Below are 15,670 nucleotides of genomic sequence, written 5' to 3'. Positions count from 1 at the left end.
CGCAGAAAACCGGGGTTTAATTCCCCGACGGGGAGCAGTAATTTTTTAGTTACCATAGGGCGGAAATTCAACCTGCACTAATATATCATTCGGCAAAATAATCTTCGTTTTCTCCATCTCCTGCAGAGTAAGCTAATATATTGGGGAAGCTCTAGCGCCAGGTGTTCTTTTTTTCTGTCCCACTGAAACAGTCATGTCAAGCTAGAGTTGTGATCTCGCAGACAATACCGTCGTGTCTGCCGTGCATGCGCATATCCTCCTTAGTATAGTGGCCAGTATCCCCGCCTGTCACGCGGGAGACCGGGGTTCGATTGCCGAACGGGGAGCAGTAATTTTTTAGTTACCATAGAGGGGAAATTGAACCTGCACTGCTATACCAATCGGCAAAATAATCTTCGTTCTCTCCATCTCCTACAGAGTAAGCTAATATAATGGGAAAACTCTAGCGCCAGGTGTCTTTGTTTTTTTTCCTCTCCCACTGAAACAGTCATGTCAAGCTAGAGTTGTGATCTCGCTGACAACACCGTCGTGTCAGCCGTGCATGCGCATATTCTCGTTAGTATAGTTGTCAGTATCCCCGCCTGTCACGCGGGAGACCGGGGTTCGATTCCCCGACGGGGAGCAGTAATCATTTAGTTACCATAGGGTGGAAATTCAACCTGCACTAATATATCATTCGGCAAAATAATCTTCGTTTTCTCCATCTCCCTCGGAGTAAGCTAATATAATGGGGAAGCTCTAGCGCCAGGTGTTTTTTTTTCTGTCCCACTGAAAAAGTCATGTCAAGCGAGAGTTGTGATCTCGCTGACAAAACCGTCGTGTCTGCCGTGCATGCGCATATCCTCGTTAGTAGAGTGGTCAGTATCCCCGCCTGTCACGCGGGAGACCGCCCTATCGGAAAAAAACGAATGGTGGGCATGGTGGAAACCACCACCCACCATTATAGTGGATTAATGTAGTGGGTGAATGGTGGGAAACACCCACCATGGCGCATGGTGGGTATGGTGGGTGCTGCAGTGCCGGCAACACTTGAGCGCAAAATGACGTCAGAATCACCGTGACGAGTTGCCACAAAAAATAAAAAAGAATTCTATAAAAAACGGTATAAAAAACACCCGTCCCGTAAAAAAAAAAACAAGGCGCCACGGAGGATTGAACGTGCAACCTGCGGATTCCAATTCGAAGACGCTAACCAATGCGCCACACCAACATGACAGTGGTTGCGTGTTGAATACTTAGTTGGCGTACAAACTTAAGGTTCAACTTAAGTTATGTTTGTCGTGTACACAACATAGACAAGATCTACACCTGCTACTAAAAATTGCACATTTATTAAACACAAGCAACTGCGCCCTGTAACGATTGCCACTGTGTTATTGGCACTAGCGCTATTTTTTTTTACAATTCACAACTTAAAGGAAAAAAAAACCAAGTGGACTGGGGAGCAGCAACAGTTTTCCGGCGGGGTCTGCCAAGTTTATTATCCGTTTCGCGCTCGTTCTAAAGGGCGACATCTGCTCACGCTTTATGACGCTTCTAGGCTCATTTCATAGATACGCCCGCCTAATTTATTTGATTGAGTATTGGGATGCCTTTCGCGCAATGTAGAGGGCGGTCGCGCCAGCGCAATGCTGTTGCTCTTTCGCTAAAGCAACAACTACATAACGGCTTGGCCAAAACGAATGCAGTGTACCGGAAACATTACGCTATCATAATGGTTCGCCAAGCACACGAATTGCCACGTCTGAGTTCTCGTACAAAAGCTAGAGAAGTGCCGGCGAGTGCGACCGGCGGCTGTCGGTGAGAAGACACTAAATTACGTTCTCTGGGAGTGCTTTAATCGCGTCGCATCGATGTTTGTTGCTTCTTGAGCGAACAGCATACACAATGAAAAATGCTTCATTTAGGTTAATTGATGCCATATGGCTGCGCTGTATTGTCATACTTAGTCGTCGTAATCGTGTATTCTGAAACCCGGAAGCACGGATAACACAATTGTACGGGCTCGGTCAGTAGGCCTAACCTTTGGTGGAAATCATGACGGTAGAACATGTAGTGTACAGATCCCAGCTTGGTACACTATATAATTTGCCCGCCATTATAAGCCCACCCATCATCTGCTTACTGCTTCCCAGTATTATCGTGATGGTGGGCAGAGCTTCTCAGCTTGGTACACCATGTGGCCCACCATAACAAGCAGCACCCATCATCTGCTTAGTGCTTCCCAGCATTATCGCAATGGTGGGAAGAGTTTCTCAGCTTGGTACACCATGTAGCCCACCATAATAAGCACCACCCGCCATATGCTTAGGGCTTCCCAGCATTATCGCAATGGTGGGCAGAGTGTCCCATTATTGCCCACTATCTAGCCTCTGCTTTCCACCATCATTTCCACTTTACCCATCATCTGTACACCATACCACCCAGTATGTCCCGGCATAACCACCATATTTTCCACTACGTCCCACCATAGCCATCATAATTTCCACCATGCCCACTATTGTTTCCACCATGCCCACTATTATTTCCACTATACCCACCATGTTTTCCAGTATCCACCATGGCAATTTTTCCAATAGGGCGGGGTTCGATTGCCGAACGGGGAGCAGTAATTTTTTAGTTACCATAGAGTGGAAATTGAACCTGCACTGCTATACCAATCGGCAAAATAATCTTCGTTCTCTCCATCTCCTCCAGAGTAAGCTAATATAATGGGGAAACTCTAGCGCCAGGTGTCTTTGTTTTTTTTCTTCTCCCACTGAAACAGTCATGTCAAGCTGGAGTTGTGATCTCGCTGACAACACCGTCGTGTCTTGCGTGCATACACATGTCCTCGTTAGTATAGTGGTCAGTATCCCCGCCTGTCACGCGGGAGACCGGGGTTTGATTCCCCGACGGGGAGCAGTAATTTTTTAGTTACCAAAGGGTGGAAATTGAACCTGCACTGCTATACCATTCGGCAAAATAATCTTCGTTTTCTCCATCTCCTCCAGAGTAAGCTAACATAATGTGGAAGCTCTAGCGCCAGGTGTCTTTGTTTTTTTTCCTCTCCCACTGAAACAGTCATTTCAAGCTAGAGTTGTGATCTCGCAGACAATACCGTCGTGTCTGCCGTGCATGCGCATATCCTCGTTAGTATAGTGGTCAGTATCCCCGCCTGTCACGCGGGAGACCGGGGTTCGATTCCCCGACGGGGAGCAGTAATCTTTTAGTTACCATAGGGTGGAAATTCAACCTGCACTAATATACCATTCGGCAAAATAATCTTCGTTTACTCCATCTCCTCCAGAGTAAGCTAATATAATGGAGAAGCTCTAGTTCCAGGTGTCTGTTTTTTTTCTCTCCCACTGAAACAGTCGTGTCAAGCAAGAGTGTTGATCTCGCAGACAACACCGTCTAGTCTGCCGTCCTGGGCATATCCTCGTTAGTATAGTGGTCAGTATCCCTGCCTGTCACGCGGGAGACCGGGGTTTAATTCCCCGACGGGGAGCAGTGATTTTTTAGTTGCCATTGGGTGGAAATTGAACCTGCACTGCTATACCAATCGGCAAAATAATCCTCGTTCTCTCCATCTCCTCCAGAGTAAGCTAATATAATGGGGAAGCTCTAGCGCCAGGTGTTCTTTTTTCTGTCCCACTGAAACAGTCACTTCAAGCTAGAGTTGTGATCTCGCAGACAATACCGTCGTGTCTGCCGTGCATGCGCATATCCTCCTTAGTATAGTGGCCAGTATCCCCGCCTGTCACGCGGGAGACCGGGGTTTAATTCCCCGACGGGGAGCAGTAATCTTTTAGTTACCATAGGGTGGAAATTCAACCTGCACTAATATACCATTCGGCAAAATAATCTTCGTTTACTCCATCTCCTCCAGAGTAAGCTAATATAATGGAGAAGTTCTAGTTCCAGGTTTCTGTTTTTTTTTCTCTCCCACTGAAACAGTCGTGTCAAGCAAGAGTGCTGATCTCACAGACAACACCGTCGTGTCTGCCGTCATGCGCATATCCTCGTTAGTATAGTGGTCAGTATCCCTGCCTGTCACGCGGGAGACCGGGGTTTAATTCCCCGACGGGGTGCAGTAATTTTTTAGTTACCATAGGGTGGAAATTGAACTTGCACTGCTATACCAATCGGCAAAATAATCTTCGTTCTCTCCATCTTCTCCAGAGTAAGCTAATAGAATGGGAAAACTCTAGCGCCAGGTGTCTTTGTTTTTTTTCCTCTCCCACTGAAACAGTCATGTCAAGCTAGAGTTGTGATCTCGCTGACAACACCATCGTGTCTGCCGTGCATGCGCAAATCCTCGTTAGTATAGTTGTCAGTATCCCCGCCTGTCACGCGGGAGACCGGGGTTCGATTCCCCGACGGGGAGCAGTAATTTTTAAGTTACCATAGTGTGGAAATTCAACCTGCACTAGATATCATTCGGCAAAATAATCTTTGTTTTCTCCATCTCCCCCAGAGTAAGCTAATATAATGGGGAAGCTCTAGCGCCAGGTGTTTTTTTTTCTGTCCCACTGAAAAAGTCATGTCTAGCTAGAGTTGTGATCTCGCTGACAGCACCGTCGTGTCTGCCGTGCATGCGCATATTTTCGTTAGTATAGTGGTCAGTATCCCCGCCTGTCACGCGGGAGACCGGGGTTCGATTCCCCGACGGGGAGCAGTAATCTTTTAGTTACCATAGGGTGGAAATTCAACCTGCACTAATATATCATTCGGAAAAATAATCTTCGTTTTCTCCATCTCCCTCGGAGTAAGCTAATATAATGGGGAAGCTCTAGCGCCAGGTGTTTTTTTTCTGTCCCACTGAAAAAGTCATGTCAAGCGAGAGTTGTGATCTCGCTGACAAAACCGTCGTGTCTGCCGTGCATGCGCATATCCTCGTTAGTAGAGTGGTCAGTATCCCCGCCTGTCACGCGGGAGACCGGGGTTCGATTGCCGAACGGGGAGCAGTAATTTTTTAGTTACCATGGAGTGGAAATTGAACCTGCACTGCTATACCAATCGGCAAAATAATCTTCGTTCTCTCCATCTCCTCCAGAGTAAGCTAATATAATGGGGAAACTCTAGCGCCAGGTGTTTTTGTTTTTTTTCTTCTCCCACTGAAACAGTCATGTCAAGCTAGAGTTGTGATCTCGCTGACAACACCGTCGTGTCTTCCGTGCATACACATGTCCTCGTTAGTATAGTGGTCAGTATCCCCGCCTGTCACGCGGGAGACCGGGGTTCGATTCCCCGACGGGGAGCAGTAATTTTTTAGTTACCAAAGGGTGGAAATTGAACCTGCACTGCTATACCATTCGGCAAAATAATCTTCGTTTTCTCCATCTCCTCCAGAGTAAGCTAACATAATGTGGAAGCTCTAGCGCCAGGTGTCTTTGTTTTTTTTCCTCTCCCACTGAAACAGTCATTTCAAGCTAGAGTTGTGATCTCGCAGACAATACCGTCGTGTCTGCCGTGCATGCGCATATCCTCGTTAGTATAGTGGTCAGTATCCCCGCCTGTCACGCGGGAGACCGGGGTTCGATTCCCCGACGGGGAGCAGTAATCTTTTAGTTACCATAGGGTGGAAATTCAACCTGCACTAATATACCATTCGGCAAAATAATCTTCGTTTATTCCATCTCCTCCAGAGTAAGCTAATATAATGGAGAAGCTCTAGTTCCAGGTGTCTGTTTTTTTTCTCTCCCACTGAAACAGTCGTGTCAAGCAAGAGTGTTGATCTCGCAGACAACACCGTCTAGTCTGCCGTCCTGCGCATATCCTCGTTAGTATAGTGGTCAGTATCCCTGCCTGTCACGCGGGAGACCGGGGTTTAATTCGCCGACGGGGAGCAGTGGTTTTTTAGTTGCCATAGGGTGGAATTGAACCTGTACTGCTATACCAATCGGCAAAATTATCTTCGTTCTCTCCATCTCCTCCAGAGTAAGCTAATATAATGGGAAAACTCTAGCGCCAGGTGTCTTTGTTTTTTCCCTCTCCCACTGAAACAGTCATGTCAAGCTAGAGTTGTGATCTCGCTGACAACACCGTCGTGTCTTCCGTGCATACACATATCCTCGTTAGTATAGTGGTCAGTATCCCCGCCTGTCACGCGGGAGACCGGGGTTTGATTCCCCGACAGGGAGCAGTAATTTTTTAGTTACCATAGGGTGGAAATTCAACCTGCACTTATATACCATTCGGCAAAATAATCTTCGTTTTCTCCATCTCCTCCAGAGTAAGCTATTATATTGGGGAAGCTCTAGCGCCATGTGTCTGTTTTTTTTTCTTTCCCACTGAAACAGTCGTGTCAAGCTAGAGTGTTGATCTCGCAGACAAAACCGTCGTGTCTGCCGTCGTGCGCATATCCTCGTTAGTATAGTGGTCAGTATCCCTGCCTGTCACGCAGAAAACCGGGGTTTAATTCCCCGACGGGGAGCAGTAATTTTTTAGTTACCATAGGGCGGAAATTCAACCTGCACTAATATATCATTCGGCAAAATAATCTTCGTTTTCTCCATCTCCTCCAGAGTAAGCTAATATATTGGGGAAGCTCTAGCGCCAGGTGTTCTTTTTTTCTGTCCCACTGAAACAGTCATGTCAAGCTAGAGTTGTGATCTCGCAGACAATACCGTCGTGTCTGCCGTGCATGCGCATATCCTCCTTAGTATAGTGGCCAGTATCCCCGCCTGTCACGCGGGAGACCGGGGTTCGATTGCCGAACGGGGAGCAGTAATTTTTTAGTTACCATAGAGGGGAAATTGAACCTGCACTGCTATACCAATCGGCAAAATAATCTTCGTTCTCTCCATCTCCTACAGAGTAAGCTAATATAATGGGAAAACTCTAGCGCCAGGTGTCTGTTTTTTTTCCTCTCCCACTGAAACAGTCATGTCAAGCTAGAGTTGTGATTTCGCTGACAACACCGTCGTGTCAGCCGTGCATGCGCATATTCTCGTTAGTATAGTTGTCAGTATCCCCGCCTGTCACGCGGGAGACCGGTGTTCGATTTCCCGACAGGGAGCAGTAATTTTTTAGTTACCATAGGGTGGAAATTCAACCTGCGCTAATATATCATTCGGCAAAATAATCTTCGTTTTCACCATCTCCTCCGGAGTAAGCTAATATAATGGGGAAGCTCTAGCGCAAGGTGTTTTTTTTTCTGTCCCATTGAAAAAGTCATGTCAAGCGAGAGTTGGGATCTCGCTGACAACACCGTCGTGTCTTCCGTGCATGCGCATATCCTCGTTAGTATAGTGGTCAGTATCCCCGCCTGTCACGCGGGAGACCGGGGTTCGATTGCCGAACGGGGAGCAGTAATTTTTTAGTTACCATAGAGGGGAAATTGAACCTGCACTGCTATACCAATCGGCAAAATAATCTTCGTTCTCTCCATCTCCTACAGAGTAAGCTAATATAATGGGGAAACTCTAGCGCCAGGTGTCTTTGTTTTTTTACTCTCCCACTGAAACAGTCATGTCAAGCTAGAGTTGTGATCTCGCAGACAATACCGTCGAGTCTGCCGTCGATGCGCATATCCTCGTTAGTATAGTGGTCAGTATCCCCGCCTGTCACGCGGGAGACCGGGGTTCGATTCCCCGACGGGGAGCAGTAATCTTTTAGTTACCATAGGGTGGAAATTCAACCTGCACTAATATACCATTCGGCAAAATAATCTTCCTTTACTCCATCTCCTCCAGAGTAAGCTAATATAATGGAGAAGCTCTAGTTCCAGGTTTCTGTTTTTTTCTCTCCCACTGAAACAGTCGTGTCAAGCAAGAGTATTGATCTCGCAGACAACACCGTCGTGTCTGCCGTCATGCGAATATCCTCGTTAGTATAGTGGTCAGTATCCCTGCCTGTCACGCGGGAGACCGGGGTTTAATTCCCCGACGGGGAGCAGTAATTTTTTAGTTACCATAGGGTGGAAATTGAACTTGCACTGCTATACCAATCGGCAAAATAATCTTCGTTCTCTCCATCTCCTTCAGAGTAAGCTAATAGAATGGGAAAACTCTAGCGCCAGGTGTCTTTGTTTTTTTCCTCTCCCACTGAAACAGTCATGTCAAGCTAGAGTTGTGATCTCGCTGACAACACCGTCGTGTCTGCCGTGCATGCGCAAATCCTCGTTAGTATAGTTCTCAGTATCCCCGCCTGTCACGCGGGAGACCGGGGTTCGATTCCCCGACGGGGAGCAGTAATCTTTTAGTTACCATAGGGTGGAAATTCAACCTGCACTAATATACCATTCGGCAAAATAATCTTCGTTTACTCCATCTCCTCCAGAGTAAGCTAATATAATGGAAAAGCTCTAGTTCCAGGTGTCTGTTTTTTTTCTCTCCCACTGAAACAGTCGTGTCAAGCAAGAGTGTTGATCTCGCAGACAACACCGTCTAGTCTGCCGTCCTGCGCATATCCTCGTTAATATAGTGGTCAGTATCCCTGCGTGTCACGCGGGAGACCGGGGTTTAATTCCCCGACGGGGAGCAGTGATTTTTTAGTTGCCATAGGGTGGAAATTGAACCTGCACTGCTATACCAATCGGCAAAATAATCCTCGTTCTCTCCATCTCCTCCCGAGTAAGCTAATATAATGGGAAAACTCTAGCGCCAGGTGTCTTTGCTTTTCCCTCTCCCACTGAAACAGTCATGTCAAGCTAGAGTTGTGATCTCGCTGACAACACCGTCGTGTCTTCCGTGCATACACATATCCTCGTTAGTATAGTGGTCAGTATCCCCGCCTGTCACGCGGGAGACCGGGGTTTAATTCCCCGACAGGGAGCAGTAATTTTTTAGTTACCATAGGGTGGAAATTCAACCTGCACTAATATATCATTCGGCAAAATAATCTTCGTTTTCTCCATCTCCTCCAGAGTAAGCTAATATAATGGGGAAGCTCTAGCGCCAGGTGTTCTTTTTTTCTGTCCCACTGAAACAGTCACTTCAAGCTAGAGTTGTGATCTCGCAGACAATACCGTCGTGTCTGCCGTGCATGCGCATATCCTCCTTAGTATAGTGGCCAGTATCCCCGCCTGTCACGCGGGAGACCGGGGTTTATTTCCCCGACGGGGAGCAGTAATTTTTTAGTTACCATAGGGAAGAAATTCAACCTGCACTAATATATCATTCGGCAAAATAATCTTCGTTTTCTCCATCTCCTCCAGAGTAAGCTAATATAATGGGGAAGCTCTAGCGCCAGGTGTTCTTTTTTTCTGTCCCACTGAAACAGTCATGTCAAGCTAGAGTTGTGATCTCGCTGAACACACCGTCGTGTCGGCCGTGCATGCGCATATCCTCGTTAGTATAGTTGTCAGTATCCCCGCCTGTCACGCGGGAGACCGGGGTTCGATTCCCCGATGGGGAGCAGCAATTTTTAAGTTACCATAGTGTGGAAATTCAACCTGCACTAATATATCATTCGGCAAAATAATCTTCGTTTTCTCCATCTCCCCCAGAGTAAGCTAATATAATGGGGAAGCTCTAGCGCCAGGTGTTCTTTTTTTCTGTCCCACTGAAAGAGTCATGTCAAGCTAGAGTTGTGATCTCGCTGACAACACCGTCGTGTCAGCCGTGCATGCGCATATCCTCGTTAGTATAGTTGTCAGTATCCCCGCCTGTCACGCGGGAGACCGGGGTTCGATTCCCCGACGGGGAGCAGTAATTGTTTAGTTACCATACGGTGGAAATACAACCTGCACTAATACATCATTCGGCAAAATAATCTTCGTTTTCTCCACCTCCCCCGGAGTAAGCTAATATAAAGGGGAAGCTCTAGCGCAAGGTGTTTTTTTTTCTGTCCCACTGAAAAAGTCATGTCAAGCGAGAGTTGGGATCTCGCTGACAACACCGTCGTGTCTGCCGTGCATGCGCATATCCTGGTTAGTATAGTGGTCAGTATCCCCGCCTGTCACGCGGGAGACCGGGGTTTAATTCCCCGACGGGGAGCAGCAATTTTTTAGTTACCATAGGGTGGAAATTGAACTGGCACTGCTATACCAATCGGCAAAATAATCTTCGTTCTCTCCATCTCCTCCAGAGTAAGCTAATAGAATGGGAAAACTCTAGCGCCAGGTGTCTTTGTTTTTTTTTCCTCTCCCACTGAAACAGTCATGTCAAGCTAGAGTTGTGATTTCGCAGACAGCACCGTCGTGTCTGCCGTGCATGCGCATATCCTCGTTAGTATAGTGGTCAGTATCCCCGCCTGTCACGTGGGAGACCGGGGTTCGATTCCCCGATGGGCAGCATTAATTTTTTAGTTTCCATAGGTTGGAAATTGACCGGCACTGCTATACCATTCTGCAAAATAATCTTCGTTCTCTCCATCTCCTCCAGAGTAAGCTAATATAATGTGGAAGCTCTAGCGCCAGGTGTCTGTTTTTTTTTCTTTCCCACTGAAACAGTCGTGTCAAGCTAGAGTGTTGATCTCGCAGACAAAACCGTCGTGTCTGCCGTGCATGCGCATATCCTGGTTAGTATAGTGGTCAGTATCCCCGCCTGTCACGCGGGAGACCGGGGTTTAATTCCCCGACGGGGAGCAGCAATTTTTTAGTTACCATAGGGTGGAAATTGAACTGGCACTGCTATACCAATCGGCAAAATAATCTTCGTTCTCTCCATCTCCTCCAGAGTAAGCTAATAGAATGGGAAAACTCTAGCGCCAGGTGTCTTTGTTTTTTTTCCTCTCCCACTGAAACAGTCATGTCAAGCTAGAGTTGTGATCTCGAAGACAATACCGTCGTGTCTGCCGTGCATGCGCATATCCTCGTTAGTATAGTTGTCAGTATCCCCGCCTGTCACGCGGGAGACCGGGGTTTGATTCCCCGACGGGGAGCAGTAATCTTTTAGTTACCATAGGGTGGAAATTCAACCTGCACTAATATACCATTCGGCAAAATAATCTTCGTTTTCTCCATCTCCTCCAGAGTAAGCTATTATATTGGGGAAGCTCTAGCGCCAGGTGTCTGTTTTTTTTTCTTTCCCACTGAAACAGTCGTGTCAAGCTAGAGTGTTGATCTCGCAGACAAAACCGTCGTGTCTGCCGTCGTGCGCATATCCTCGTTAGTATAGTGGTCAGTATCCCTGCCTGTCACGCAGAAGACCGGGGTTTAATTCCCCGACGGGGAGCAGTAATTTTTTAGTTACCATAGGGCGGAAATTCAACCTGCACTAATATATCATTCGGCAAAATAATCTTCGTTTTCTCCATCTCCTCCAGAGTAAGCTAATATAATGGGGAAGCTCTAGCGCCAGGTGTTCTTTTTTTTCTGTCCCACTGAAACAGTCATGTCAAGCTAGAGTTGTGATCTCGCTGACAACACCGTCGTGTCAGCCGTGCATGCGCATATCCTCGTTAGTATAGTTGTCAGTATCCCCGCCTGTCACGCGGGAGACCGGGGTTCGATTCCCCGACGGGGAGCAGTAATTTTTTAGTTACCATAGGGTGGAAATTCAACCTGCACTAATATATCATTCGGCAAAATAATCTTCGTTTTCTCCATCTCCCCCGGAGTAAGCTAATATAATGAGGAAGCTCTAGCGCAAGGAGTGTTTTTTCTGTCCCACTGAAAAAGTCATGTCAAGCGAGAGTTGGGATCTCGCTGACAACACCGTCGTGTCTGCCGTGCATGCGCATATCCTCGTTAGTATAGTGGTTAGTATCCCCGCCTGTCACGCGGGAGACCGGGGTTCGATTGCCGAACGGGGAGCAGTAATTTTTTAGTTACCATAGAGGGGAAATTGAACCTGCATTGCTATACTAATCGGCAAAATAATCTTCATTCTCTCCATCTCCTCCAGAGTAAGCTAATATAATGGGGAAACTCTAGCGCCAGGTGTCTTTGTTTTTTTTCTTCTCCCACTGAAACAGTCATGTCAAGCTGGAGTTGTGATCTCGCTGACAACACCGTCGTGTCTTGCGTGCATACACATGTCCTCGTTAGTATAGTGGTCAGTATCCCCGCCTGTCACGCGGGAGACCGGGGTTTGATTCCCCGACGGGGAGCAGTAATTTTTTAGTTACCAAAGGGTGGAAATTGAACCTGCACTGCTATACCATTCGGCAAAATAATCTTCGTTTTCTCCATCTCCTCCAGAGTAAGCTAACATAATGTGGAAGCTCTAGCGCCAGGTGTCTTTGTTTTTTTTCCTCTCCCACTGAAACAGTCATTTCAAGCTAGAGTTGTGATCTCGCAGACAATACCGTCGTGTCTGCCGTGCATGCGCATATCCTCGTTAGTATAGTGGTCAGTATCCCCGCCTGTCACGCGGGAGACCGGGGTTCGATTCCCCGACGGGGAGCAGTAATCTTTTAGTTACCATAGGGTGGAAATTCAACCTGCACTAATATACCATTCGGCAAAATAATCTTCGTTTACTCCATCTCCTCCAGAGTAAGCTAATATAATGGAGAAGCTCTAGTTCCAGGTGTCTGTTTTTTTTCTCTCCCACTGAAACAGTCGTGTCAAGCAAGAGTGTTGATCTCGCAGACAACACCGTCTAGTCTGCCGTCCTGGGCATATCCTCGTTAGTATAGTGGTCAGTATCCCTGCCTGTCACGCGGGAGACCGGGGTTTAATTCCCCGACGGGGAGCAGTGATTTTTTAGTTGCCATAGGGTGGAAATTGAACCTGCACTGCTATACCAATCGGCAAAATAATCCTCGTTCTCTCCATCTCCTCCAGAGTAAGCTAATATAATGGGGAAGCTCTAGCGCCAGGTGTTCTTTTTTCTGTCCCACTGAAACAGTCACTTCAAGCTAGAGTTGTGATCTCGCAGACAATACCGTCGTGTCTGCCGTGCATGCGCATATCCTCCTTAGTATAGTGGCCAGTATCCCCGCCTGTCACGCGGGAGACCGGGGTTTAATTCCCCGACGGGGAGCAGTAATCTTTTAGTTACCATAGGGTGGAAATTCAACCTGCACTAATATACCATTCGGCAAAATAATCTTCGTTTACTCCATCTCCTCCAGAGTAAGCTAATATAATGGAGAAGCTCTAGTTCCAGGTTTCTGTTTTTTTTCTCTCCCACTGAAACAGTCGTGTCAAGCAAGAGTGCTGATCTCACAGACAACACCGTCGTGTCTGCCGTCATGCGCATATCCTCGTTAGTATAGTGGTCAGTATCCCTGCCTGTCACGCGGGAGACCGGGGTTTAATTCCCCGACGGGGTGCAGTAATTTTTTAGTTACCATAGGGTGGAAATTGAACTTGCACTGCTATACCAATCGGCAAAATAATCTTCGTTCTCTCCATCTTCTCCAGAGTAAGCTAATAGAATGGGAAAACTCTAGCGCCAGGTGTCTTTGTTTTTTTTCCTCTCCCACTGAAACAGTCATGTCAAGCTAGAGTTGTGATCTCGCTGACAACACCATCGTGTCTGCCGTGCATGCGCAAATCCTCGTTAGTATAGTTGTCAGTATCCCCGCCTGTCACGCGGGAGACCGGGGTTCGATTCCCCGACGGGGAGCAGTAATTTTTAAGTTACCATAGTGTGGAAATTCAACCTGCACTAGATATCATTCGGCAAAATAATCTTTGTTTTCTCCATCTCCCCCAGAGTAAGCTAATATAATGGGGAAGCTCTAGCGCCAGGTGTTTTTTTTTCTGTCCCACTGAAAAAGTCATGTCTAGCTAGAGTTGTGATCTCGCTGACAGCACCGTCGTGTCTGCCGTGCATGCGCATATTTTCGTTAGTATAGTGGTCAGTATCCCCGCCTGTCACGCGGGAGACCGGGGTTCGATTCCCCGACGGGGAGCAGTAATCTTTTAGTTACCATAGGGTGGAAATTCAACCTGCACTAATATATCATTCGGAAAAATAATCTTCGTTTTCTCCATCTCCCTCGGAGTAAGCTAATATAATGGGGAAGCTCTAGCGCCAGGTGTTTTTTTTCTGTCCCACTGAAAAAGTCATGTCAAGCGAGAGTTGTGATCTCGCTGACAAAACCGTCGTGTCTGCCGTGCATGCGCATATCCTCGTTAGTAGAGTGGTCAGTATCCCCGCCTGTCACGCGGGAGACCGGGGTTCGATTGCCGAACGGGGAGCAGTAATTTTTTAGTTACCATGGAGTGGAAATTGAACCTGCACTGCTATACCAATCGGCAAAATAATCTTCGTTCTCTCCATCTCCTCCAGAGTAAGCTAATATAATGGGGAAACTCTAGCGCCAGGTGTTTTTGTTTTTTTTCTTCTCCCACTGAAACAGTCATGTCAAGCTAGAGTTGTGATCTCGCTGACAACACCGTCGTGTCTTCCGTGCATACACATGTCCTCGTTAGTATAGTGGTCAGTATCCCCGCCTGTCACGCGGGAGACCGGGGTTCGATTCCCCGACGGGGAGCAGTAATTTTTTAGTTACCAAAGGGTGGAAATTGAACCTGCACTGCTATACCATTCGGCAAAATAATCTTCGTTTTCTCCATCTCCTCCAGAGTAAGCTAACATAATGTGGAAGATCTAGCGCCAGGTGTCTTTGTTTTTTTTCCTCTCCCACTGAAACAGTCATTTCAAGCTAGAGTTGTGATCTCGCAGACAATACCGTCGTGTCTGCCGTGCATGCGCATATCCTCGTTAGTATAGTGGTCAGTATCCCCGCCTGTCACGCGGGAGACCGGGGTTCGATTCCCCGACGGGGAGCAGTAATCTTTTAGTTACCATAGGGTGGAAATTCAACCTGCACTAATATACCATTCGGCAAAATAATCTTCGTTTACTCCATCTCCTCCAGAGTAAGCTAATATAATGGAGAAGCTCTAGTTCCAGGTGTCTGTTTTTTTTCTCTCCCACTGAAACAGTCGTGTCAAGCAAGAGTGTTGATCTCGCAGACAACACCGTCTAGTCTGCCGTCCTGCGCATATCCTCGTTAGTATAGTGGTCAGTATCCCTGCCTGTCACGCGGGAGACCGGGGTTTAATTCGCCGACGGGGAGCAGTGGTTTTTTAGTTGCCATAGGGTGGAATTGAACCTGTACTGCTATACCAATCGGCAAAATTATCTTCGTTCTCTCCATCTCCTCCAGAGTAAGCTAATATAATGGGAAAACTCTAGCGCCAGGTGTCTTTGTTTTTTCCCTCTCCCACTGAAACAGTCATGTCAAGCTAGAGTTGTGATCTCGCTGACAACACCGTCGTGTCTTCCGTGCATACACATATCCTCGTTAGTATAGTGGTCAGTATCCCCGCCTGTCACGCGGGAGACCGGGGTTTGATTCCCCGACAGGGAGCAGTAATTTTTTAGTTACCATAGGGTGGAAATTCAACCTGCACTTATATACCATTCGGCAAAATAATCTTCGTTTTCTCCATCTCCTCCAGAGTAAGCTATTATATTGGGGAAGCTCTAGCGCCATGTGTCTGTTTTTTTTTCTTTCCCACTGAAACAGTCGTGTCAAGCTAGAGTGTTGATCTCGCAGACAAAACCGTCGTGTCTGCCGTCGTGCGCATATCCTCGTTAGTATAGTGGTCAGTATCCCTGCCTGTCACGCAGAAAACCGGGGTTTAATTCCCCGACGGGGAGCAGTAATTTTTTAGTTACCATAGGGCGGAAATTCAACCTGCACTAATATATCATTCGGCAAAATAATCTTCGTTTTCTCCATCTCCTCCAGAGTAAGCTAATATATTGGGGAAGCTCTAGCGCCAGGTGTTCTTTTTTTCTGTCCCACTGAAACAGTCATGTCAAGCTAGAGTTGT

At 47.2% G+C, this 15,670-nt stretch overlaps 19 non-coding genes across 19 annotated transcripts; all 19 read left to right on the top strand.

The window, feature by feature from the left end:
• Positions 1-2,830: 2,830 nt before the first annotated feature.
• TRNAD-GUC (transfer RNA aspartic acid (anticodon GUC)) lies at positions 2,831-2,902 on the top strand. Its single transcript has one exon. It is a non-coding gene; the product is annotated as a tRNA-Asp (tRNA).
• Positions 2,903-3,126: 224 nt separating this feature from the next.
• Positions 3,127-3,198, top strand: TRNAD-GUC (transfer RNA aspartic acid (anticodon GUC)). The gene has a single exon. It is a non-coding gene; the product is annotated as a tRNA-Asp (tRNA).
• A 220-nt stretch (positions 3,199-3,418) lies between these two features.
• Positions 3,419-3,490, top strand: TRNAD-GUC (transfer RNA aspartic acid (anticodon GUC)). Its single transcript has one exon. It is a non-coding gene; the product is annotated as a tRNA-Asp (tRNA).
• An 807-nt stretch (positions 3,491-4,297) lies between these two features.
• On the top strand, positions 4,298-4,369 carry TRNAD-GUC (transfer RNA aspartic acid (anticodon GUC)). The gene has a single exon. It is a non-coding gene; the product is annotated as a tRNA-Asp (tRNA).
• A 217-nt stretch (positions 4,370-4,586) lies between these two features.
• On the top strand, positions 4,587-4,658 carry TRNAD-GUC (transfer RNA aspartic acid (anticodon GUC)). Its single transcript has one exon. It is a non-coding gene; the product is annotated as a tRNA-Asp (tRNA).
• A 513-nt stretch (positions 4,659-5,171) lies between these two features.
• TRNAD-GUC (transfer RNA aspartic acid (anticodon GUC)) lies at positions 5,172-5,243 on the top strand. Its single transcript has one exon. It is a non-coding gene; the product is annotated as a tRNA-Asp (tRNA).
• Positions 5,244-5,467: 224 nt separating this feature from the next.
• Positions 5,468-5,539, top strand: TRNAD-GUC (transfer RNA aspartic acid (anticodon GUC)). Its single transcript has one exon. It is a non-coding gene; the product is annotated as a tRNA-Asp (tRNA).
• Positions 5,540-7,516: 1,977 nt separating this feature from the next.
• TRNAD-GUC (transfer RNA aspartic acid (anticodon GUC)) lies at positions 7,517-7,588 on the top strand. The gene has a single exon. It is a non-coding gene; the product is annotated as a tRNA-Asp (tRNA).
• Positions 7,589-7,807: 219 nt separating this feature from the next.
• Positions 7,808-7,879, top strand: TRNAD-GUC (transfer RNA aspartic acid (anticodon GUC)). Its single transcript has one exon. It is a non-coding gene; the product is annotated as a tRNA-Asp (tRNA).
• A 1,391-nt stretch (positions 7,880-9,270) lies between these two features.
• Positions 9,271-9,342, top strand: TRNAD-GUC (transfer RNA aspartic acid (anticodon GUC)). Its single transcript has one exon. It is a non-coding gene; the product is annotated as a tRNA-Asp (tRNA).
• Positions 9,343-9,561: 219 nt separating this feature from the next.
• On the top strand, positions 9,562-9,633 carry TRNAD-GUC (transfer RNA aspartic acid (anticodon GUC)). The gene has a single exon. It is a non-coding gene; the product is annotated as a tRNA-Asp (tRNA).
• A 1,689-nt stretch (positions 9,634-11,322) lies between these two features.
• TRNAD-GUC (transfer RNA aspartic acid (anticodon GUC)) lies at positions 11,323-11,394 on the top strand. The gene has a single exon. It is a non-coding gene; the product is annotated as a tRNA-Asp (tRNA).
• A 513-nt stretch (positions 11,395-11,907) lies between these two features.
• Positions 11,908-11,979, top strand: TRNAD-GUC (transfer RNA aspartic acid (anticodon GUC)). The gene has a single exon. It is a non-coding gene; the product is annotated as a tRNA-Asp (tRNA).
• Positions 11,980-12,203: 224 nt separating this feature from the next.
• TRNAD-GUC (transfer RNA aspartic acid (anticodon GUC)) lies at positions 12,204-12,275 on the top strand. Its single transcript has one exon. It is a non-coding gene; the product is annotated as a tRNA-Asp (tRNA).
• A 220-nt stretch (positions 12,276-12,495) lies between these two features.
• TRNAD-GUC (transfer RNA aspartic acid (anticodon GUC)) lies at positions 12,496-12,567 on the top strand. Its single transcript has one exon. It is a non-coding gene; the product is annotated as a tRNA-Asp (tRNA).
• An 806-nt stretch (positions 12,568-13,373) lies between these two features.
• Positions 13,374-13,445, top strand: TRNAD-GUC (transfer RNA aspartic acid (anticodon GUC)). Its single transcript has one exon. It is a non-coding gene; the product is annotated as a tRNA-Asp (tRNA).
• Positions 13,446-13,662: 217 nt separating this feature from the next.
• On the top strand, positions 13,663-13,734 carry TRNAD-GUC (transfer RNA aspartic acid (anticodon GUC)). Its single transcript has one exon. It is a non-coding gene; the product is annotated as a tRNA-Asp (tRNA).
• A 513-nt stretch (positions 13,735-14,247) lies between these two features.
• TRNAD-GUC (transfer RNA aspartic acid (anticodon GUC)) lies at positions 14,248-14,319 on the top strand. Its single transcript has one exon. It is a non-coding gene; the product is annotated as a tRNA-Asp (tRNA).
• Positions 14,320-14,543: 224 nt separating this feature from the next.
• Positions 14,544-14,615, top strand: TRNAD-GUC (transfer RNA aspartic acid (anticodon GUC)). The gene has a single exon. It is a non-coding gene; the product is annotated as a tRNA-Asp (tRNA).
• The last annotated feature ends 1,055 nt before the right edge of the window (positions 14,616-15,670 follow it).

The sequence above is a fragment of the Rhipicephalus microplus genome, chromosome 9, assembly GCF_043290135.1.
Source record: "Rhipicephalus microplus isolate Deutch F79 chromosome 9, USDA_Rmic, whole genome shotgun sequence".
In the NCBI taxonomy this organism is placed as follows: Eukaryota; Metazoa; Arthropoda; class Arachnida; order Ixodida; family Ixodidae; genus Rhipicephalus; species Rhipicephalus microplus.
Note: the sequence above shows the minus strand (reverse complement) of the source record. Positions and strands in the feature narration are given on the sequence as shown.